Raw genomic sequence first — 25,572 nt, 5'->3', positions numbered from 1 at the left:
TAAAATGGAAAAGGCACCAATTAAAGCAGTACTGACCCCACAGTAAGTGCTCATGAAAACTAGTGAGGTAATAGAACATAGAGGAAGAAAGAAAGAGGGTGATCTTTAATTAAAGTACTTCTAAGGTGAGCTTTGATGGAGAACAACTCTTAAGATGTTCTGGAAGATGAGAGAACAGGTTTGCTGCCGTTAAGAACACACTCACAGGGACAGAGCGGCACAACACAACTGGGAAGTGTCTGTGCCTGGAGAAGTGAATATGAAAGGGAAGGAAATGCACATCACCTGTATTTTAAAGATTTCTTTTTTTTTCCCTTGAGAATCTTTGAAGAAAAAAGGGTCTGGTCTGGCTGCTGAAAAACTGAAGGCAGAGTGATGTATCAATTCAGTTTCCACCATCACAGTGGAAAGCTGGGGGGTCAGAGGTCTGAGGAGTCTGCGGATATAAAGACTGAGTTGCTTTGTTGAATCAATTTTTTTTTTTTTTTTTTGTCGCTGGGCAGGTGGTATTTGATTTGGAGTACCTGTCTTATACTAGGTGAGACAAAGAAAGGTTGTGTATACTCAGTTTTGGCCTGGAAATACTTTGTGTCCTGCCCAGAAAGACAGTGCTGTAAACACTTAAATATTTTAGGTTCTGAGACTCATTGATGAAATATCTCATGTCAGAGCAGCACACTGGGAATTCCTCCACTAAGCAGAAGCAGCAAAAAATATTGGCCTGCTATGAAAAGGGAGTGTTTGGGCAGAGAGAAAAAGAAATAGTAATAAAGAATGGGCAAAAGAAGTGGAAGAACAATCTGCATATGGGAAGATGGAAGACAAGGACAGAATGCAACTGATGAAAATAAAATAACAGACTTTGTATATGACAATTAATCTGTCCAGATGCAACTAAAGTTATGGCAAAATTCTTCCCCAAATATTTACTGAAGGTTTCTCTAGCAAATTCAAAAGTAAATCTTCCATGAAAACAGCCACCAGACTGGAAAAAACCAAAATATTACCTCATCACACCCAATCATAACATAAATTCATTAAATTAATTTAGGTCAGAAAAGACCTTCCTGGGCATTGAGTCCAACCTAACACTGCTAAACCACGTCCTAAAATACCACATCTACCAGTTTAAATACCTTCAGGGATGACAAATTGACTACTCCCTGGGCAGCCCGTTCCAGTGCTCGACAATCCCTTCAGTGAAGAGATTTTTCCGAATATCCACACTAAACCTCGGTGGCACAACTTAAGGCTGTCATCTTCTCTCTTCCTATGTTTAGTACTTGGAATAAAAGACTGACCCACACCTGGCTACAACCTCCTGTCATGTAGTTGTAGAGAGCGATGAGGTCCCTCCCAAGACTCCTTTTCTCCAGGCTAAACAACCCCAGCTCCCTCAGCTGCTTCTCAGCAGACTTGTGCTCCAGAGCCTTCACCAGCTTTGTTGTCCTTCTCTGGACCTGGTCCAGCACCTCAGTGTCTTTCTTGGAGGGAGGGTCCACACAGTATTTGAGATGTGGCCTCACCAGTCCCAAGTACAGGGGGACAATCACCTCCCTGGTCCTGCTGGCCACACTGTTGCTGATACAGGATGCCATTGGCCTTCTTGGCCTCCTGGGCACATGGTGGCTCATGGTCAGCCACTGTTGACCAGCATACTCAGGTCCTTTTCCACAGCTTTCCAGCCACTCTGCACCCAGCTTGTAGCATTGCATGGGGTTGTTGTGACCCAAGTGCAGGATCAATACTTCCTTCAGGAAAGGTTGTTCTGTCAAAACCAAAATGTTTTGTGTAGGTCCAGCTACAGCCCAAGCAGAGGTCTTTGGAAACCTGCTTTGATTCCTCTAAAAATTCATAGGTTACTGTGCAGTGTGAGCTTCCAGACCTTGTGACAAGGGGTTGCCCTGGCAGTAGGCTACTGCTCTCAGAGCTTAATACAAGGCCAGTAGAGAGCAAGAGAGTCATACAAAGGCTTTTTCTACTGACTACCTTTTTCTCCTTCATGCTCAGTTCCTAATCATGGAACAGATCTGAGAAGAGGATTTTGACTGACAGCTGTACCCGGTTCCAAACCATTGCCTTTTCCTATGATTTTCCAGATAACAGTTTGAAGACTAAGGGGATGCAACATGCTGTGCAATGGAAGTTAGATTTAGTTGCAGTCCATAGCAAAGTAGTACTTCCATGAACAAGGACAAAATGTCAGAGGCTTCTGCTTGAACTCAGTTGGGTTTCTTTAGGAGGTGCTCTTGATGTGCTCAGGTTTGCCTTCTCACCTTTCCTTCCTTCCATGCTCAGTGGCTACGGGTGCTGCCGGGGCTGCTGCTTTTTGCAGTTTAAACAGCTAACAAAGGTAATTGTTCAGAGTTCAGCTGCAAGCAACAATGAAACAAAGGAATGCAAATCGCAATTGTCATTCTCTGCAGGCATGTTATGGAAATCTGGAAGTGTTAGCAATGCTTCAAAATCTGTCTGAAAATCTGAGCAGGTAGCAGACTCTTGCTTCAGGAAAGTGCTTTCACTCAGGTTCCATCCCGTGACACAGGCAATTCTGAAAGTCCCTTGGGCACCTTCCTTGGCTGCTTCTTTCTTGGTTTACTTCAACTTAAAAGAACAACGATCATTTTGTCCATTACTGTAGTATCGAGGAGGACATTCGTAATTACTTATCCAAGCATATCAAGTATACATCTGTGGCTTTTAAAATATGATTTTAGTTTACCAGAGAGAAATCTTAAAAGTGTCACAGCTCTTTTCACAGAAGAGAACAAGCAACAGCAGGGTTGCTTTGGAACAAACATTTCCTCCAGATCTTATATAAACAAATATTCTCAAATGTTTTCATTTGTTGGGGAACAAGTATTTTGAAAACGTTTTACTTTTCAAAAACCTTGACAAAATAAAATGTTGCAGAAGCTGTATAAATATCAAAAAATAACAACAACAATACTGTTGCTTGGTACAGGAGACAATCATTCTGCTATTCACATTTCCATGTTACTTCATACTGTAGTAATCCCAACAGATAGTTTTTGATCTAGGCAAGTTTATGACAAGAAGTAACAAGTCTATGTTCTTGAAGTACTGTCAATTACATTGTAAGACATCTGATAATATTAAATTTGTTTATAAAAAAGGAAAGACAAGTCAAGAAGAGCAAAACAACTGGCTGTCACTGAAACAAGTTCCTGAGCTGGATGGCACCAAGTTTAAGAAAAAATTCTCCTACATTTCTCTACATGAAAAGACACTAATATATCTATAATACACTAAGAGTCAAAACACACTGAATGCTGAGCATGAAGAGATACCAGCTTATAAAAATCTAAGTGATTCCTATGGAGGGAAGACAAGGGCTTCTTTTTTTTCTTTTGATAATTTACAATATTTTCCTGAAAAAGCCATCTCACTTTCTGGTAAGCAGTAGATCCAGCTTAGAAAAAGAACACATTTGTCATGAAACATATTCATGACAATTTGTCATTTTCTGAAAGATTAGCTACTTATTCCTCGGAGAGATGTTAATGGCTTTAATGATGCTGTTTGCACAAGAGCCCTGTAAAAGTACCAGGTTTGCACAACGTCAGGAACCGATTTAAATAACAGCAAACAACGATGGCTTGTACTCAGCACCTTTTATCTTGTAGACTATTACTGACCAAATACTATTAGTGTCAGTGGAAGTTTGCTTTAGCTTTAGGGCAAGCATATCAAGAGTGCTTAACAAGCACTGCGAATCAACATTCAGCTATTCCTGTCCCTTGCCTAGACTTCAAATACTGAGTTTTTTCTGCTTGTTCCTAGAGTCAAGATTTTTCTGTAAAACTGGAGATAAGCATATATCAGGAGACAGACAGAAATCATTTATCATCCTACACCTACCAGAATTTTCTATCAAAAAACCTTTGTCTTCAAAACCAGCTCACATTTCCCGGGTTATGTTTATCTCTCTCAGGCAACAGAACTCCGACTATTTCCAAAGGCCTATCATGTTATGTTATTACAACCACAGTAGTGTCACTTTCTAGACAATTCAGAAAACTTTTTCTATTATGTGTTTCTTAATAAATTTAAAAGTGCATCTTGAGCATTTGAATTTTTATATCTAAGTATTTTAAAATTAGTGAATTTTAAGAGTAAAATATTAGAATGACACAGAGCAAGACTACAATGGAAGTTTAAAAAGTCAGGTATGTCATAAGTGTCTGCAGATGGGTTTATAAAACTTCACAACCTCTATTTGATTTGGAGATGCCAAAATACACACGATAGTCAAAATGCTCATGTTTCAGCCTTAATTTTACGATGGCAATTCTTACAAGTTGTGATTTACCACAAATTTTTATCATTTACTTCTTCATATAGTACATGGGGGGGAAAATGCACACAGAGATATGAAAGCCTTGTTTAAAACCCCAGTATTTCTGCCCTTAAGGACACTCTAACATTTCAAAGTTGATTTCAGGGAAACAGGAAGTTGACATCCTGACATTTATTGCAACAGCAAAATTTCTAGAAGTGATATAGATGATGTATATATGAAGTAAAAGTTTGGTTTAATACAAGACCTAATTTTAAATGTGAATTTAAGTAACATAATTTGTATGTGAATAGTTTTAAAATAATCACAAATCGTGTAGGTTTCTCCAAGACATTTTAACAAAACTATTCCTAAAGAAAACTCCTGTATATTTTTGCCTGAGGAAGTTATATAAATTATGGGGGGGGGTTAAAACCTACTGATTTCCTTTTTTTTATTGAGCAGACAATTTTTAATCTTAGCTTAATCTTGACTAGAAACTACTCACTATTAGTTAGTTCATACAACCGAAATTATTTACAAAAAAGAAAAATATTTGTTGTATTATATCTTCCATACAAGGTTCCTTTCCTCTTATAAGCTCTAGTAAATTCTACTACTTCTTCTGTCTATACTTATTACTACTATTCCCAAAATAACTAAATACCAGAACTCAAATGTTTGGCTCCTGCTCTTCAGAGCTGTAGCCAGCAAATGACAATATTCTTTGCCATAACAAGTAGACAGAATCAGATAAGGAAATAACTACCTAGAATAAAGACATAAAAAGGCATTCAAAGCAAGCATAGTAATGCAAAATTATGTGCAGAGACGTTTTTGCCCTCCTGCACTTCCCTTACGTTCTTGGGTTTATATTCTATTCCACAGGGGTACTAATTTTTCAAATTCACCATTTTGAGCAGCATAAGAGGGGCTGTAATTGTGTTTCACATTCTATTTCTTATTTTATGAGCAATAATTGCTCATTCAAAGTAAAACAGAAATGAAGACTGAGGCTCTGATACTTGTTTATCAGGGCAGGAGGTTGATATGCAAATCAAGGACATCAAGAGCTATTTTTTTCACATAAGTCAGAAATAAGCAGCACAGTTGTGAAATTTGAGCAAATCTGTCTGTGAGGAGTAACTTGTGCAGTATCCCTTTAGGTCAGTAGGAGATGCAAAACCTCACAGGAGTTGGACATAAATGTTCTCACTGAAAATCAGTGAAAATTTTGCCTGCTAATTATTTTTAAGTGTATAATCAGTTGCAATAGATAAGTTACACACTTGCTGAAAGTATTTTACTGATAACTGTGTGAAGAGTTGACAGCAAACATATCTTGGTCACAAAAATAGCTCCTGTTAAGCCTTGCTGTCTTATAAAGTCACATATCAGGGGACACTCTAGTGCCATGATTTCAACTATTTTAACAGACATTGCCACCAATTAAAACTTTTCAGAGGGTATCTGTGCAATTATTCAGCCTCTGTTAGACAAGTAATATAAATGAAATCTACAGTGACAGTCAAAAGATGTAACAGTAACACACTGCAGTTCTCAGTCTCATGTAAAAACAGCACCTGAGACTGGAAGTGGGACAGGGAGGTGCACAAGCAGGCACCTAAATTATTGGAACAACACCAAGAGAATAACTGAGAAAAGCATATTTATGATTCAATAAAAAGCAATATCTGCTACCTATTTAGGTGTTGGAAATCCTGACATAGCTAACAAGAACACTGATGAAAGACTGCAAACCCACTTTGAATCCATAAAGGAGTTAGCACCTAAGCTGGAAAAACATGCAACTATTAACCATATGACATTTTAAGGAACAGCCCAAGCAGCTACTATGAAAATAAAAAAAAAAAATTAAAAAAAGACTCACTACTGTGCTTCTATATAGTTATTGGAAAGCATAATTTTTTTTTTATTCATGTTCTTTGTTAACAGAATGCAAACCCTTGTGCAAAGTCTGACTAACACTATGAACCAATATAGATGCACTTGAATGCTAAAAAGTCTATGGTTTTCCATAGGATGGCAACCTTGGCAGTAATAATGCATCAAGTAACTATTTGTTCTTTATTGTTGAACCAATGGTATTGACTAGTTGATTACCTTACGGATCCCTTACAGGAATTCTGTCTCCTGTACAGACTGGTTCACTTTTGGCTTCTGCAGTAAATGATCCTCATATTAAAATATCTCCAGCTACAGTAGTCACTTAGACTTTGGAAGAAAAGCTTTTTGGCCTGTAAAGAATGGCCTTTGTCAGCTGGTTGAGAAAAGGAGACTACAGATTAAAACACTTCCAACAAAATAAACAGTAGTCTTTTCATTTGAATGCAGGTATATTTTTTATTCTTATTGACAGGAGAACACTGGTACTGGGGGGGATATTTTTTTTTCAAATATCTGAAAAGAGGAAGTAAACTAACAGAATTTTATAGAAATTGTTGCAGAAAACTGTAATTGGTATAGAAAACATGGTTCAAAATAAATTTTTAAAAGTTATAAAACTTCTTCCAAAGTAATAGTGTTTCCTCATGACACAGGAAGAATTTAATAGACCTTCTACAGTGGAAACATAACTCCTGGTAATTTTTATGGACCAGATGATGCAGAAGTGTCTTGCAGGAACCAAGCACCTGACAAAGTTAAGAATTCTACCACCAGGAATAAACTGAGAAAAGGGTACCTCTTTTCAAACCTTTCTAGAAGAGGTTAGATTCTCACCTCTTTGTACAGTAGAACATTATCACATGACTGAACAATACGTGCCTCAGTGGGACTATCAGTTTAAGAATTCCACTAGTTAAATAAAATTATAGACAAAACATCAAGAAGAAGGTCCTGATGTAGAGGTTTTCCCAGGAAACTGATCTCAGCCATATCCACTATACTAAGCCTGCACCACAGAGTATAAAACATAAAATTACACTGGGAAGAATCTATGGCAGAAAATTACGTCTTAAGCTCTTTATTATTTAGTGAGCTAATCTAAATCTTAATTCAAGGGTGTAAGAATATGGGAGGCTACATTTTAACTATTTTTCTGATATTTGCATGAGAGCTAAACAAACAAGAAGCAGTATGGCTTTCCTCTAAAGGTAAAAAAACACCTAGTATGGCAGTAAACAGAAATATGCAAGGCAGAATGAATATTCCTTTAGAATCAAGGAAAGAAAATAGTTTATAGCCATCGGGTGGGCTTCTAAAAGAGAAAAAGTTGAAGAAAATTATTGAGAAGGTTTAGACCCAGAGGCAACTCAGATCTTAAGATTCTTACTTTTCATAAATGCCTGTGCTTTTGATAAGCAAGTCATATTGTGTAAACATTTTATCTGTATTATAGAATCTGTCACTGTTTTTCAAGAAAAAAAGCTCTACAAGGTCTTGTTTTTTTCATCTGGTAAAAAAAGAAAAGCAGGCATGGATGAAAAATTTAGGCTGTTTTCCCTTCTACCATGAAAATGGTTACTAAAAATATCATATGTAATATATATTTAAATATTTTTAATCACAGAAACATTTAGGTTGGAAAAGAGCTCTAAGATCATTGATTCCAACCATTAGCCCAGCACTGCCAGATCAGTGTATTAGTACAAAGCCTGTTACCTTCAGGGAACACACCAAGGAAAAACTTGTACCTACACGGTACAGGTTAAGGATGAATTTTATACCAAACCTAGTTGAACTGTACTGGTGAAAAACTGCCAGACACACTGGTACTAAAAACTCCAGAATGAATTTAATGGAATTTTACCTAAAGTAGTGAAAAACTACTTCCTTTAAAAGAACACTGATTTGAATGGATTTGCTGAATTTTTGTCTGGTCTTGTACTGAGGAAATTAACTGCCAAATCTGATCTGCATAGGATTAAGTTATTATTTTATAATTAGAACTGACTATCTAACCACAGCAAATGGTTATATACAGTTGGACTCTTTCCTAATTCATTTGAGCTTTCTGAGGGACTTTTAGATTTATATGCAATTTCTTCCTAAAACACAGATCTACACGGTGGTACCATCAGTCTGTGAAATGCAAGTACAAACAGTTTCCCAACTCCTACACAGGTGGGCTGGGTTCTTTATACAGAAACCACTTCTCAAGTGTTTTATAGTAAAATGATTCTACCTGTGGGTCTTGGTGAACAAGCAGTAGAGAGATGGCAGGACTGCCTGGATATAGATGTCATTGCTCTGCTAAAAATTTTCCAAAGCAAGTCACTTCAGGATGGGCAATAAATAGGAGCTTGAACCTCACTGACTAAACAGGAAAATAGGGGGTAGATGTCCAAGTGCTTTTGAAGATAAAACCTCAGTCCTCCTTTGAAACACAAAGGTGATCCTTATATCACTTGAAAAGACTAACTATATAGACTAAATTATGCAGATTAGGTAACTAAAAATAGTCGTTACAAAATCAAAAATTAAGCTTGATGTTTACCTCTGTTCAGGGTCCATATCACAGTTTCTATCATGATAAAAAAACCACCAAACTGGTATAAAGGGACCTCATATGTGATAGACTGGTACTTCAATTTCTGAAGAGAAACAAATCCCACCCATGCCATGAACCATATAGATCTGCTACTCTAAGGTTGATTCAGCTTTTGATATTATATTGAGATGAAAAAATTGTGATTTCCAGTGCACCAGAAGTGTCCCAGTCATTTCAGCACACAGTTGAAAACATTTTCTCCGTGTCCCACAGTCATGAAAAAACTGCCAAGAAAACTGTCCTATATACACCCATTCACTTGTGAAAGATGTGCTCTTACTTTAGCACAACATTCTACAACTTAGTAGTCTAATTTTTCATCGTCCTTAGCAGTCAAGGGATTCATTGTGAAGTCTTTTGTCACAAGTCAATTATTCACCACTGGATTCACCAGTGTGGAAGTTCAACAGAAGTGTTACACATTTGAATTAAAGATAACACCAGTATCTGCAGTCAAATTTTCAGAAAAATTCACAGCTCATGGAGACACCAACTGAAGGTTTATTATCAAAATAATTCAATATGCAATATCATCATAGATATGAACCAACTCTTCAGTTTAGACCAACTATTTCCCCCTTTTCTATCACATCAGGAAAAAAACTAGGGATTAGTAAAAGCTTACATTGTGTGCCAGCACATGAGAGTTGTCACACAAACTCGGCTCCAGGTTATAAAACCAAGACCAAATAGATTACTTAGAAACCTAGGCCATGCATTTTGGTGACTGAATCTGAGCTGAACTTTAAATAACCAACATAGCTCAAGAGACAAGGGCAAGGTGACCTGTAAATGATCGCTAGATCCTCAAGAATAGGTAACACTGCCTGTGGAATACACTTTAGAGAGCTGAAGGAGCAGCCGGGTAATCACCTGAACACGGCTGAGTAACTGGTGATTTAGGAAAGGAAAACTACTCCAGACAAATGTAGGAGTTGAGCGATAGCAGAAAGGTTTCAGTTTGAGATCTCATTTGCTTTACCAAACAAAGCATCCATGCATGAAAGAACTGTGATTTAGCAACTAAATCTATGTGACAGAAGCAACTGAGCAGTCTTGAAAGAGAACATGCTCAGGGCTGCCCAAGACAGTGGAGCTGATTGTTTTCAGGCCATTTTTGTAGCTGACTTTAGCAGATAGGGAACCACTTTCTATGAGCTTTTGTTACACACGTGCATTACCTGCAGATTTTACTACAAAAATAAATTGTTCCATTGAACAGGTGACAGAAAACTACATGTTTATGAACACATTCCAATTATAAAAATTTTAAAATTTGCTAAACAATATGTACTCCTTTTCTCTGAGTCACAATAGGACTAACATCTGAACATTCATAAACTACTACCCTTATTGTTGTGTTGACTCAAAAAGTTTGCAAGTAATATTTTTGACCCACCACATCTAAATTAATCAGAAACTTTCTAAAGAAAGCATGATGCTTTTAAAGGTTCACCCATTACTTTGGTACGCTGCAGAAAATACTTGATTTCTAGACACACAGATCAGCAGCACAGAGGAAAGTATCAAAAACACAGCAGTGAACCTCTAAGGAGTGGGATTCTGTACAACTGTGTTAACTTTAGTGGAATGAAATTAATTTACATTGGTTTGGCTAAGAAAAAAAAAGGATTCTTAAAATTCATATATGGCAGTACATACAAACTTGATGCAGACGGAACATACCTGTTTCTAATAATTTTACTGTAGAACCAAATTAGCTTTCAAAGCATGATGGCCATTCCAAGACATTATCCATTTCACTGCATAGGAAATACAGTCAGTGTACCTATTCAACCACTAAAACTAGCTGCCAGAAGTCTATCCCCAGGCACTACTTGAATTAGAGATTTATATTTTTTTAATCTAAAACACCTATTCTCACATCCCAAGCCATTATTGACCTTCTTTGGCTTTAAATAGACTTGCAAAAGAGAGGACAAGCAAGCTTATATTGACTAGAAATTTAAAAAAAGCCCCACTGGATTAGATTTAGAGACTAAAATCACTCACTAAAAAAAAAAAAAAAAAAGGCATCAAAGCTTGCTTGCAAATATTTCACTGGCAGAGGGGAAGTGGCACACAACGTATTCTACCCCTGACTAATTTGCCAGAATGGAATTCCCCAGGGATGCTTATGACCTGACTGTCTTCAGGAAATCCTTTCGGCTGCTCAGTAAAGCTGAGAGAGATGTAGCAGCCAGTGCGACCACAGCACAGTTCAGGATGTGGGGGAGCAGAAAAATATATCACAGCTGAGCTTGCAGGAGAAAGCAATAAATCAGTAGCTCAGGATCTCTGTATGACCATTAGAATAACCCTAAAATAATAAACTGAGGATCGAGACAGGTTTCTGCTTCCTGAAAGAATAATCTAGCAAAGATTAAGCATGAGAATCATCACTATAACATTCAGTACAAAGAAAAAGAAATGAGGATATGGAAAACAGACCCAAGCTTGACAGACACAAAAAACCACAAAGAGGGAGGGTGTGGAGGAGTGTGTGTCCAAAGGCACCCCTCAAAATAAAAAACAAATCAAATATACACATTTCCAAGATCCTCATGGATCATAGGCTTTCACATTTTCCCTCCTATGTCAGAGTGCTACAGATATTATCTCAGCTGAGAGATAAAATAACATTAGAGGCTGCTACTGCCCAGCATAATAATGGACAGTGTCCCAGATCAAAGCTCTGCAAATGGCATTGCCCTATTTTCTCTTTGGAATAAAAAGGGGCAAAGAACACCAATGGACCCTTCCATCACTTAATCTAAGGTGCATTAGAACACAGCATAAGAGAGAAGGAAAAAAAGAGAAAATTAGCAATATTGAGCAGACTGAATGGAAACAAAATTGACAGTAAGCATATCTGCTTGCTTTATACTTGTACAACTGTTTTGTCCCAGGTTTTCCAGAATTGTGGCACATTCTATACAGTCCCTTAAAAACACCTTTCTTTTTGATCCCTCACTTTAGACCCTTAGAGATAATTTTGCTTCTTGCTTTTCCCAGGAGTTTCTAACTGCATTTTTTGCTGCTATGCTGCTGTTTTCATCCTCCACCATCCCCTGCCAGCACTTGGTCCGGGGCTCTCACTGCTGTTCTTCCACAGGGAAACAGTGGCAGGTGGCAAAACTGCTTGGACAAGGCAAGGAGGGAACTGCCCCCACCTGCCAGGCAGCTGGAACTTATGGACTAACACTGTCAACCAAGTTTCTCTAAACCTGGTTTCTGGAGAGGGAGAACACTGGGTTACCCAGGGAGAGCACCATCTCCAATGCTGGTGCTGGCTGGGGTGTCTCATCCAGAGGATTAACGCTGCAGATCCAATTAAAGTAGCTTTAGACTATTGTGCACATTTCAAGCAGCCTCAGGATTACAGAGCAAGCTGCAGTAACCTGCCCCGAGGTTCTCCTGAACATTTGTTTTATTTAAATAATCATAATGAATAACACAAGGATTCAGAATTAGTGAATTAAAATTTAAATTAGGTTGTTAAATACAAGCAAGTCAATATTTTAACACTCCTTAGCTTTGGTAAGGTCCGAATATTTACCACAAATTAAAGCTACTTTAAACACTGAACTAAAGCTACTTTAAACACTTCTTAACAGGCTACAAAGATTTTTTTTTTGATTATCATAAGCTTCGTTTTCTAAGGAATGTAAGCATCTAGCTTCCATCCAAAGCTTACTAAAGAGGATGAAAGGATGGACGGGAGCAGCACTAACAGAAAACGCTGAATTACCTCACAATGTTTCAGAGGCAAAAGTTGAACTCGTTATGGGAAGGGAAAGTACCTTGTTCTTTTGTGTTGTTTTTAAAAGAAAGTTCTCAAAAGAAGGGAAAGAAAAAAAAAAAGGCGTGTGGCACTTGTGGCTGCAGTTCAGGACAGATGAAGACCCACGGGAGCCATGAGGGCGGCCGGCCTGCTCCCCTCACGCCATCATCCGCCATCTCACCTCTCCCTGCACAGCACCCAGGGCCCACAGACTTCATTTTCTGCCTCCCCTGCCTTTACCTAGAAATAACACTGCTCTTCATCTTCTTACTTTTTCTTCTTTTTTTCTGATCTGCCTCCTGTTTGACCGTAATCAATAATAATAATAATCAAAAAGTAATCTCGTGAGGGTCAGTACACCCGTTTCTCCCCTTCTCTCCCTCACCTGCCTCAGGAAATAACTGCCGATCTCCAAGGGAGCCGTCTAAAGAGACAGGCAGCTGCAGCAACCTTGCCTTTTGGCAAATGGTGCAACAAAACTACACATCTGGCCCACAAAAGGTGATTCAAAAATTCAGAGGTGTCGTTTCTCACCCTCCCAGTGAAGAGGACAGGCAAAGAGCACACCACAAATGCCATCTCTTGTATAAATCGCTTCTCTTTCGTGGGCATCCTGATGTACCCATTCTGCATTTGTAGTTTCTCAGCTTAAAATACACAAGACCTCGGATATAGGCACCATTGGCAGTACACAATAAAAATGTTTTAGGTTTCATAATTTCAGAACCTTCTTTTAATTGGAAAGAATGCTCTTTTACATGGGAAAACATGGAAACACGATCAGTAGCGAAGTAGCACCACAATGTTTGAGTTGGATGTCAGAAAAAACAACCCTGAGAAAAACAAAACTGGTCCCTGAAGTTCCCTCTAGGCCTACGGAAATCATAAAAGATTTGCAAATACGATATTAAACTTACTTTAAATTGTGCTGTTTGCTTCGGCAAAGTGGAGATCTTGACATGAAGCCAGGCAGACTGGACTGCTTATTTAACATTGCAAAGTTCTGCTAGTGACAGAAACATCTTGTACCTTTTCAGACCTGCCAGATGAGCTGTGCTGTTGTACCCCAACTGCTTCATCTCCATAATCCAGGCTTAAATGAAAACAATGGGAATCTTACACAGAAAATGGTAAGTCACACTTGTATTAAGGGATCTTTTCTTAACATTACTGCTTATGAGTTGTTTACGTATCTAGAATTTGGATCACATATTTATGATATACCAGAACAAATAATTGAAAGATTACCACAATTTGATTTTTAAATTGAATTGGAAGGTTCAGAAACTCCAGTTGTCACATACTTAAAATCTTCAAAGTTTCATCTTGATTGTTTTAGCCAATATTGCTAAACTAAACAGGTAATTTCAGAATAAAAGGAGTTCAGAGTCTAAGCAGTAGCAAGGAATGATAACTGAAGTACAGGTATAATGGCAAAGCAATAAAACTGTGATGAAAATTTATTATAATACACAACCATAACTCTGAATATAAAAGCAGATTGAAGTAATGTTGTTTTCATGAACTTCTCTTCTTTCTAATTAACAGCAATTTTTGTTGATCTACCATAAAAGTCATTCTTGTTCAGCTCTGGAATTTCTTTCTACTACTACTGCATCTCTAACCTTTTGTTAAGTATACTGCTTAAGAAAATCCCTTTCCTCATTTCTCTAGTCCCAGATTGCATAGTCTTGATTAGTTTGAAAATTTGTTTTGCTCTTGCCAAAATCAAGAAATAATTGTTTTCCATATAGGTTTAATTTTAGTGTGTTCTTCAATTTCTTCACTGTGCTCATCTGATCACATTAACAGCTTAAAATAAACGATTAAATATAAAAATCTCCCCAAATCACTTAGAAATTTTTAACTATTGGCAATTAAAATATTTGAAATTAAGGGTTCTAAGCCTGACTTACTGAGAAGACGGTGACAGGATCCACATTTGAGCTGTAACACCATACCAGTCTTCACAAAGAATAAATCAGCATAGATTTTTTCTTTTTCTCTCAAGTCCAAAGCAGGTCATTAGGAAATTTAAGTGAAGCAAGACCAGTGAATTCATGTCAACCAAAAATAACAACTTTTATTCAGTCTGTTCCAGAAAATAAATTCAGTTTTGCCTAGGATCTGGCTTTGGAAAAGAAACTGGGTTCAGTTGACACAAGTCATGTAACTCTTTCAATTGTCTGATACAATTACAGTTCCTATCGTATAAACATGTTTCTAATTTTGAAATATCAGTAAACTTCAAGGCATAAAACCTTTTCTAATCCCTGAAAGGAAAGGCAATGAATTCAGGTCAGTCTTATATGCAGAAAAGCCACATTTATCTTGGTCATGGTTTCCAACACATAGGAAGACCCTGCCTACATTGTCTGTTCTCTGTATATCTCATTGTATTATCTCTTGAAGTAGCTGTTCTCTGAGCATTCTCATAACAGCTTTTCCTTCAGTAGCGAGGATTTAATATGCAGCAGAACCATGCTTTCATTAGTTTAATTGTAGAGTCTACTAATGATGTACACACAACTTGATTCATCTGGTATTTCTATATTTCAAAGTTTCCTTTTCTATTTATTCGAAACCCTTGTGATTATGCTACAATATTTTAATAAGTTGAGCTATAGGCTACACCTACATGTGGTCATATTCAAATATGAAAGACAGTGGTTTTACAGTTTGGCAATATAATATTTGTTGTTAAAAAACCTGACAATACAAACATTACACAAGTAGGTTCTAGAACAGCAGAGTAGCTATTAAGGTACTAAGTTGTAGTCACTGTGCATCAGTTTACTAAAAGAAGTCCAAGTGTTTTAGACATTTTGATACAGAACTATTAATGGTAAATATGACAATTTTGCAGACACTTTCTGGAAGTTTTTCCCAAGGTGACAGCAGGAGAGAAAGTATGAAAGGACCAGAGGAACTGATGAATCTAACTGATGAATCTAAAGATTGTTTCATTAGGTTGTGAACTTGTAAACTTCTACTTGTAAAGTAGAATCATAGCAATCTCAAACAACAGTGGTCATGATTCTCCTCCTAAATTACCACATGGAAAGGTGTAATACTATTCCTATACTGCTGCAGGCTTTGTATTATTTGTTCACAGTCTGACCTCCAACAGAGACAAGTTTCTGAAAGAAGTATGTATCTTAACAATCAAAAAGTAAGAGAAGTCAGCATTTCCGTTAGAAATTACCTAGCAAAGAAGGGATGACTTGACTGAAGGCTGAGGTTACTAGAAGAGTGAGTATTCTTTGCTTAGGATGGCTAAGAACAAAGTTGCAGTAAAAGCAGAGTAAAGAAATTGAAAATGTCTCAGCAGGCTATGCAGTGTTGTATCAATTCAGAAACAAATGGAACCTCCTCCATGAGGAGGGCTTCTGTTATCTTTATTTGCAAGTATCAGGTTAAATTCATAAAGACAATGTAGTGTTGTCTGCAAACCTGACCCTCCATGCAATTTCATAAGCTAGGAGAAAGTTGAGAAAGATGAGGTGCTCCTCTGTTGACTTCAGTTCTGAAGCAGGATCAAACTGAGATTAATGTGGAGTTAGAAAGCATTTTATTTTCTTATTATTCTTTCCATCTTCTTTATTTTAAAATTATTTCAGATTATACCTATGTCAGGTTCTACCTATATCAGATTCTAAACTCTGTGTGGAAAGGCTATTCTCCCTTCTCACCACACCAGCACAGTGGTAAACTATTCTGGGATGGACTCCAGGTGTCAACTGCTGTATAATTACTAACAACTCTACCAAACAGGCTGGGAAGTAATTCCTACTTATATTCTGGGCCACATCCTGCAGATTTTCTTCTCACTGGGGTATTTACCACTGTCACATACTAAACTTTGGTTGCAAATCCCAGATTTATTTGGGGATTTTAAACTCAGTTAGCAACATTGTTTCTAACTCTAATTATCAAATTAGTTACGTGCAATTTAAAAAATGGTGTGCTTCCCTGTCACACTTCATTTGTTATTCATGAAACAGTATAATCTTTCCTACTCAGCTTTTAAGTTTCTTAACTTAGAGACTCTGTGCCAATCAAAGTGTTAAAACTTGCATATAAGAAAACATAAGAGAGACACACTAAACAACTCAGCCTTCAAATCATTCTTAATAGACAAAGTCATGGAAAATGCATACTGTTGTGTCCAACCCTCCAGTAGAACACTGGAAATCAGCATATTTGAATCCTGGACTTGCTCTTGTCTGAGCCTCTACCACTTTGTGAGAATTTCCCAAAACTTCATTTTTTTCACTCCAAACAATCAGAAGTGTGCTTACACTTTGTTTGGCAGCCCTGAGAGGATCAGTTCACTGCTACGTGCAAGCAGCACAGATGCATCAACATCTGAACACATATGCAGTCTTGAAACAGGAGTAGCTTTGATTTTGGCTACTGGCATTAAACCAACAGGCTTTTTAACAACAACAGACTAAACACCCCAAAATCTTGGAGCATTTTAAAAAAGTGCTTTATCCTCAGTTGCCCAAAACCCGGAAAGAGTGAGGCATACTTGGAGATGAAGTAATTAAGTAGCCAGCTCTTTCTTTCAAAAGTCAAAATGCTATCTGCATCACTAGCAATTTAGTTTCCTAAGTTAAAATTAGGTGTCTTTTTAGAAATTCAGCCATAACCTTGTAGATCCTTGGTACATAAAAAGAAAACCATTAATTTACATTAAAAGAAAATTAATCAGGTTCAGACTCTTGGTAGGAATAGTGGGAATGAATAGCTGTTATATCTTCTAATTGGAAGATTTGAAAGCTTGAATCAAGGGTATCCATAAAACCTCAGCTCCCATCTCCACTTAGTTTCAACTTCACAACATGAAACTACTGGAATTTATGAATAGCATTGTAAATCTATTTTCCTGCCTTGCATGAGATTTCCATCATGCCTTCCCTTGATTTTTATCCCCTGTAGATCTTCCCCAACAAAACACTCAGTGGGGATCAACATCAGACTTTGAAGAAACTCTACACAAACAGGATTATGAGAGTCAAAGCCAAATTTCTCTTGCAGCTATTTTTAGTTTTGCCATACCTTGCAGACGAGCTTGTTTAGGAAGTCAATGCCTGAATTGCAAGAGAAGTTGTTGCAACAAAAGGTGTAAGAGAATTTCAGAGTATCTCACGCTGCCAGAATGTTTCAAGTGAGACTACAGCCTCCATTTAGCAAACAAACTAAAGGCAACAAATTGATTGCTGATAGATTAGGAAAAATAGTCCACAAAATTATAGAGTCTGATGACAAAATATTTCAGTACAACACCATGGTACTGCCTTACCTTTTGTACTTTTCCTTTTACAACTGCTTTTTGGCTACAGCCAGATGTGGGATGTCATAATTCACCTTAACCTTCTCCTTATTCCACCAAACATTGACACAGTTACATTGGTGCTATTGTTTTACACTGGAATCATAGACTTAAAGTAGATGTTAAGTTCTAGTAAAATTCTTAAGTGGACATTTCAGTTTAATTTGACATCACATAGCCCAATACATGAAGCTAAGAACATACTCCACCTAACAAAACAGAGATCTCTGGTAACTGGACAAGGGAAACAGATTGCACTGAAAGGTCAACTGCTCAGCCTGAAGGACTTTAGTTACACAGATTATTCAGGGGTCAGCTTGGACCTAATGTCGTTAAATACTTACACTAATAGTACCCTGAAGAGAAGGGTGTTGATAAAAATGGTTTTGATAAAGTCTTACCAATATAAAGAAGTCGAAAATCAAGATTAATTGCATAACTTGATTTGGCATACAGAAAATGGAATAAAGTAGCATTAATACAGAGTGCACCAGCATGCATTTCAGGATTAAGAAAATTTCTGCAAAAAGAGCTGATGCTTATCTGCAGCAAATCACTGATATTTCTCTGTCTATGTGAGTATGAATCATCAGTGTAAGTCTGCTTTGGAAAAGGATATTGAGTTTATCAGACAAAATATTTCCAGGTGAGGTAAGGAAGATCGATATTGTTGTATAAAGTCAGAGGTGAGATATTGTCCAAACAGCAATTCTGGACATCAGAAATATTGCTTGGGTCTCCTGTGCTCGAAAATATGACTTCAAGTTGGAATACATACTGAGAAAACCAATTCCTATAAGCAAAGGAATGGATTAGCTACTTCACAAATTACATCAAAGTAGTACCGTTTGTAGAACCCAGCAAAATCAAGACTGATGTTATGGCAATATATAATTTTCTATAAAAAGAAGCGAGAGTGAAGGGTAAACATGAGGAGTGAAAAAAAGCTAGAATAAGTAAATGCCAATGTCCAAGTTACTACAAAAGGATAAGAATCCAGCCATTGAAATATTGACACTGAAAATTAAAGAAGGTATAAAATTCTGGAACAAAATAGTAGTTTAAATGAGAGCTGTTCGAATTTTTGAAAAGCTTTATATGAACAATTACCAGAAACACCATCAGCATCTTTCCTCAAAGACAAGCTCTTAAAGGTTTGAAAAGAGATGTTGGAATTTTTTCCCCAATATCAGCTACGGACAGTGTGCACCTACGATAAAAGACCCACACACACCCGTTTTTCTCTGGGGTTGTGGGGAGGCAGGAAGGGGGAAGGAGCGGGGTCGGGAGCAGAGCGGCACGGGAGTGGCGGAGGCTTCTCTATAAACCAGCCAGCGCCACGCCTCGACCCGCCCGTGTTGTCTGTAGGACTTGCTGTCCCACCGACCGACAGAGCGGCAGCCACCCTCGGGTTCGGCCGCCCTCCTCTTTTCCCTCAGTTTTTAATTCTCCCTCCCCGCCTGGCACCGCTGCGGAGGAACGACTGGGAGAGACCCACCGAGCGCCTCTGAGCGAGGTTTCTGCCCCGGGCCTTGGGGCTGCGTTATCAGAGCATCTTCCCGCAGCCGCTGCCTGCCCGAGAACCACACCACAGCCCTGGCACCGGCGGGGAAAATCCCCTTCCTTGCTGGCCGCGGAGCCACCATCGCTCACGGGGCTGGGAGCGCTTGTTGAGCCGCCGGGGACAGCCCGCCCTCGACCCCCCCCCGGTTTGCCACGGGGAGTCCCTCCACCTGGGGAATTAGGACTTTTGTTTTTTGAAAGTTTTGGTTGCACGGCTGCTCTTTATTCGGGTTTGTTACTAAAGAGCTGTTATTTTCCTTTCCCACACACCTTTCACCTGAAGCCTCTTCATTTCAAAGTTGTAATAACGTAGAGGGAGGAGTCTGGCTCTTCTTTTCTGGCCCGCCCTCCTGAACGGGCATGTGTGTCTTGCTAAACTAAGACACAAGCTTTACAACTTATTAGGAAAACTGAGAATGGCCATCTTTTTACTTTAATTTCTTTCTATTTGGTTTTTTTTCAACCAAGCCCATACAATATGTGCTTGCACTCGCTTTCACATAGCACTTTAAGTTGGCACAAACATGAAGCAAGGTACAGCACAATAGAATTCCCTTCCGTATCCACTAGTAAGAATTAGGCAGTAATTTATCCATTATGATTTCCTCTTACTGCATTTCTAAAGGCACAGGCTGCTAGTTTTACAGAGTCCATGAAACTTGAAATTACCAAATTGGTTTGAACATAATAGCTCCATGGTATATTTCTTCTCACAGAGGCAACCATTTTAGAATTGCATTTTTAGAATTGCATTTACTAATGTAAGCTATTGTCCAACAGTCATAGCAAAATATTTTGGTGCTTCTTATCCTGTATTCAGGGTATTTTTCTGCTCTGTACAGTTTTTTCATCCTCTCACATGGTTCAATTGCTCTTGTCTGGACATGGAGGCTCCTATTGCCTTCCTTTACCTTTTTTCCTCCCTCTTTTGTTGTTTGAATGTGTGGTGGGGGTTTTGTCCCCCTCATCCAGTATTTCCTCAAATATTCCTTCCAATAAACTCAGACAGTGCATAATTCAAGAAAACAGCCACTTAGGAAGCTGCAAATGTAAATTAATGACATTTGGTTTAAAACGAGAGCAAATAGTCTCCAACAATAAAAGGTCTGTGATATTTGTCCTCATTACCACATTAGTCTAAGTTTCAGTCACGTAAATCGTACTCTTGACTAGGCAATCAGGCTAGAATGCATGGTAAACAAAACACCTACTGAGAACTGAGAAGCAGATGTTCTGGTAGGAGAGAGATAAAATGTAGCTGAAATGCTTATTTAGAAACTATCTACAATCTGATGGATTAAAAAAATATAAGTTATTTGCTGGAAGTTTTGCTGTGTTATACTGCATGAAAAAAAACTCTTTTTTTTTTTACTCATTCTTCATCGAAAGCTTAAAAAAAAAAAAATGTAAAACTAATATCTCTGCCAGTTCATTAGTCTCTCCTAAGCAGTGATGAAATAACATTTTCATTGCAGCAAGAAAGGAGGAAGCCTGGTATTTAACCTTGGGCTGACTCTGTTATTGATTTAAGTCTTTCTTAAGAAACAAGGACTCTCAAGGAACTTCTAATGATGAGTCAAAAACCTGTTGTGAGCTGAATTTTTTTCAGGACAAAACATAATATACTACTAAATACTTATAATTGCAGTTCGCCATTTGTTAATCATTTGTGATCCAAAATTTTACTACAGAAGAGATTTTTGGAAATGTAAACGCTTTCACAAATAGCATGTACTTAATTTCACTGGTCATTGCTATATTAGCACAGAGTATCTTTCTTTTTAAATAGAGATATTATGACTAATTATAACAAAAGAATATAGAAACGTGAGAACTCCTCTATGCACTTGGGCTTCTGCTTTAGGACTCTGAATTAGAGTCTGGGATCAACTGAAGGAAATCCAAGAAACCAAGTCTGATAGAGATTTGTAGCAAAATCAGTGGCAAAGTATTCTACAACTGAGCAGGAACAGAACATGACTGTGCTGGCTACCTCTTCAAAAAAAGAGAACCTTTCTACTCCTCTTTTAGAAGCACGAATGTGAGGAAAACAGACTGAATCTAAGGCCCTCTTCATTACACAGACCCCATACCTCTCCTTCATTTGCCACATACAGAAATGACAATAAATTACTCCCAGCTGTAAACCTGTATGTAATGTCTCAGAGCTGCTGGAGATCTTTAAACCTCTACTTTTTCTTGCAATGGAAAAATGAGAATGTAGCCAATTACTAAAAAGATATATATTCAATAGGACTCTTTTTGTAAATAATTTTGTCTCCCTTAATTGTTTCCATTTATATTTTTGACTTCTCCCTTCTGATCAATTGGGCTGAAGAAATAACATAATCCAAACTGTAAGGAAATCTGGAAGTTGTAGAGGAATTATGTATTAACTATGTTTATGTACTTCAGAAAACCTATAATGTTCACCATCAGAAAATGAGGGAACTCTCATGTTCATCTTTCCCATTAGCCTAATACAACTAAACTCTCAATGAATGTCTTAATCAGAGATCTTTATGAAATACAATCTTTTGTGTATTAAAAGTCAGGAGGCCTCTGGTTCATAAGACAATTATGCTGAGCTTATTTTTACCACAGCCTACAAAGAAAGTAATCCCTCTTATTAACGGTTCAAATATCAAATGCAGGAGACAGGTTTAATGGAATTATTTTTTAATCTTTTCACTGTCACTACAAGTGCCACCTGACATTAATCCCCTGGCACTCGTAATAAGATTAAATGAGAAATTTTACCTTTGGCATTGTATGATAGACTAGAGCACAGAAAGAAACCTCATCAATGGTTTAAAAAGATTTTGTGTCAGTTGTACAACAACCTAGCAGATGTTCAATATGGGAAAACAGCTACAAATAGTAAGCAAAAAATCATTACTTTTCGTCTAGTGATATAGAAAAATATAGAAAAAATATTCCTTCAATCACATGATCTAGGATTGGATACTTTGAGATCTGGAAACACTAAATGAATAAAAGTGAGACCAGACTGGATGAACACCATAAACAAAAGTAATAAAAGTCTCAAAGGAATACTGGAAAAGTACTTCACAACAGGAAAAAAAAAATACTCTGTCTTAAGTCGAGAAAACATAGGGATAAATTGAGAGCTGCAAAAATCTAGATGAGTCACATCCCATAAAAATGCTACTACAAATAGAAAAATTATCTTCCATTTCATAAAGAAATTGAGAACAGGAAAAGCTGTAGCTTGCTCCTAAGAAAAGAGGGATGGATTGGAGATGAAAGACAATCTAGGTTTGACCTGGAAGCAAATCAGATGGGTCTCAGTTTTTAGTAGAGGAGATTGGTTAAGTGTAAGATGGGGGGGGGAATAAAAAAAGCGAAGGTTGATAAAGTGAAAACTGAGTAAAATAGTGTTGTGTCACACACTGAGTGAGTGGTCTCAAACTGTAACACCATTTCCATATTGGTGAAAAACAATTGTAACGTTTAAAAAATGGATAAAGCAATTGGTCTCCAGGTCCAACAGACTCTCAACAAGAATAGGAAACATTTGAAGGGTCAGAGAGTTGAATGAATAAAAAAATCAACAAAAATCATTTATCAAAGATAAATACCATATTACTTTGGGTAGAATTATGCTCAGACAAGGTGTCAAAGCAAATGCAATGTAGTCTCTTTTGGCTTTGTAAACCAGCACAAACCATATATTGGGGAAGACCTCATTAAAGAATTGGCTAAAGGGGGCATGGCCACAGGGTTAATTGGAGGGACTTCCCAAATTTAATTACTCAATTTCCTAAATTGTTTTGAGTAATTAACAAAAAATACGCACAAGACTTCTTGATGGCCCAAATTTGGGAGGGATTAATGGGTCACAAGATTGTGGCAGACAATCCAGATGACTTCAAGGAAAGCAGTGTTAGAAAGGGAATTAAATCAAAGTGCAAGGTCATGGCCTTGAGGACTAATAACCAGAATGTTTGCAGTAAGTAACTTGAGAAGAATTGCTGAGGAAAAGCAAAACAAAAACATAACCACAACCTAAGAGTCCCAAAATAATGGGGCCACAGAAAAAAAGTGCAATCCTTACCATGTTTCAGTCTTTCAAGCAAAGAACATAGTGATGAATTAATAAAAATAGATTTTAAAAAATACAAGTGAGACCTCATCTGAGCTATCACACATTTTTTGGATGACTTTTCTCAAAGATTATGAATTCAGACTGGAACATGGAACAGGTCAGAGAAATAGATATCTCATAAGAGGAGCTGGAGGGCTTTGCTTATTTAGGCTGGCAAAGTAAACACTGAGCAGGAAAAGCTGCTCATAAGGTGGGTAAATGTTAGGTGAAATACCTATATAAAACAAAGGACATCTCTGGATCGTTAAAGACACACACTTATGAGATTTTGATCCTAAACTCAGCCTCAAAATCGTTTTTTGACATTTCCATCAGAAGTCAGAGTACTGACTTCCAGGCATTTATAGTTCAGCATCATACAACGCTTCCAGGTTATTGAATCTGAACTAGATATTTTGGGAAAATTAGTTTCACATGTGGGTACAAGTTGTTTGAAAAAAAACCCCTAAATTAGACTGGGAATATTATTTTGTTTCAATTAATCTCAAGATATTTCCCAAATTTTACCCTAGTGGCACTTAAGATTCAACAGTCTACATTTTATGTAAAATATGAGAGGGAAACTTGTTCATTTTAAAAGTAACCTTTTATCCTTTCCAAGTCACTTGTGTTCTGCTCAGTTAACAGATTCTTTCAAAACAACTGAAAACTTGAAAGCAGAGCAGGTGTTGCAGGTGATGCCATTGTTGTACAGCAGGCAACCCAGAGGCTATGGAGGCTCATTTTAATTACCTGGCACCTCAATCCAATTAAAATGCACCATGAAGGGTAGCCGGTAGAATGAAAACTTGGTGCAACTTTCCTAAACCACTACCCATAGCTGAGACACACCACAAAAACCTTTCCAGACATTTAAGATGCTTCAGTTATATGTGAGATTACATGAGAATTTTGTTAATTACTTCGATACACTTCAAGGACCATCATTCACTATTAAGCTAAAAGCAAGATGGGTCAAAAACACGTACTCTTTTTAATAGGAGAACACAGAGCAAAGTTGCTATAGCTTTTTCTTTGCTTTTAATCTTCGTTTTGTAAGTAGTAGCACTCAGTCACTTATTTAGACCATCAGCTCATTCCATTTTTCTTGAGAAAAATGACCAGATTTTTGTTGTTGGGTACTTACCCTGCCCATTTGCAGGCAAGAAGTAAGAAGTTAGTGTGATTCTTGGAAAGGAATACAAATCCTTTGTACCATTACTACCCGCAAAAGTATCTAAACAGAGACTATTTGCTTTGTAAAAGCTTTAAATTTAGCTGAGAAATGAAAACAATTTGTTGCAACAGCATAGTCCTTTGAAAGCAGGAACTGCTGCATAAATGGACTGAGAAATGGGTAGACTGCACAACTGGTATTAAATCAAGTGTCCAGCAAACATGCACAAATGTGCTGCTGAATGTCTGTTGAGAGGGTTTTCTCAAGGCAATATTCTCTAGTAAAAGGATTTAAACCAATGCTCTAATTCACATCAACAGCTTTGGCTTAGAAGTAATTTCTGCACTATGATTTCAAGGTGATTTCCTATTTTATCTCATAGAAACCCTCCCAAAGCCAGAATTTTATCAGCATAGAAAACTAATATGTACATTCTTTACTAGTAATCAAAAGCTTCAAGACAATTCTTTCAGCTGTCGTTTTGTGACAAGATCCTACTTTGAGTGCATTTTTTACTAGGGAAGCAACTACTGGCTTGATGTATCAGTGCTATTTCACTGATCATGAACTGAACACACCAACTTTGGAGGGAACTTGGTGCGAGATTGCCTTCAGGATGGATGAAGCCTTAACACATGTTCACTGAGGGCTGGGTTTATTTTTTTTCTGTAGCAGTCAGCTCTCTGTAGTTAACAGATTTTAAGTGTTCTGAAATCGTCACTGCATCGACTACTTCAACAGTATTTATTTCCCAAATCTAAGTAAATCTTCACTTTTTACAACAAACTT

Source organism: Neopelma chrysocephalum, unplaced genomic scaffold (assembly GCF_003984885.1).
Source record: "Neopelma chrysocephalum unplaced genomic scaffold, ASM398488v2 Primary Assembly neopelma1_98, whole genome shotgun sequence".
NCBI lineage: Eukaryota > Metazoa > Chordata > Aves > Passeriformes > Pipridae > Neopelma > Neopelma chrysocephalum.
This window is presented reverse-complemented; position numbering follows the sequence as displayed.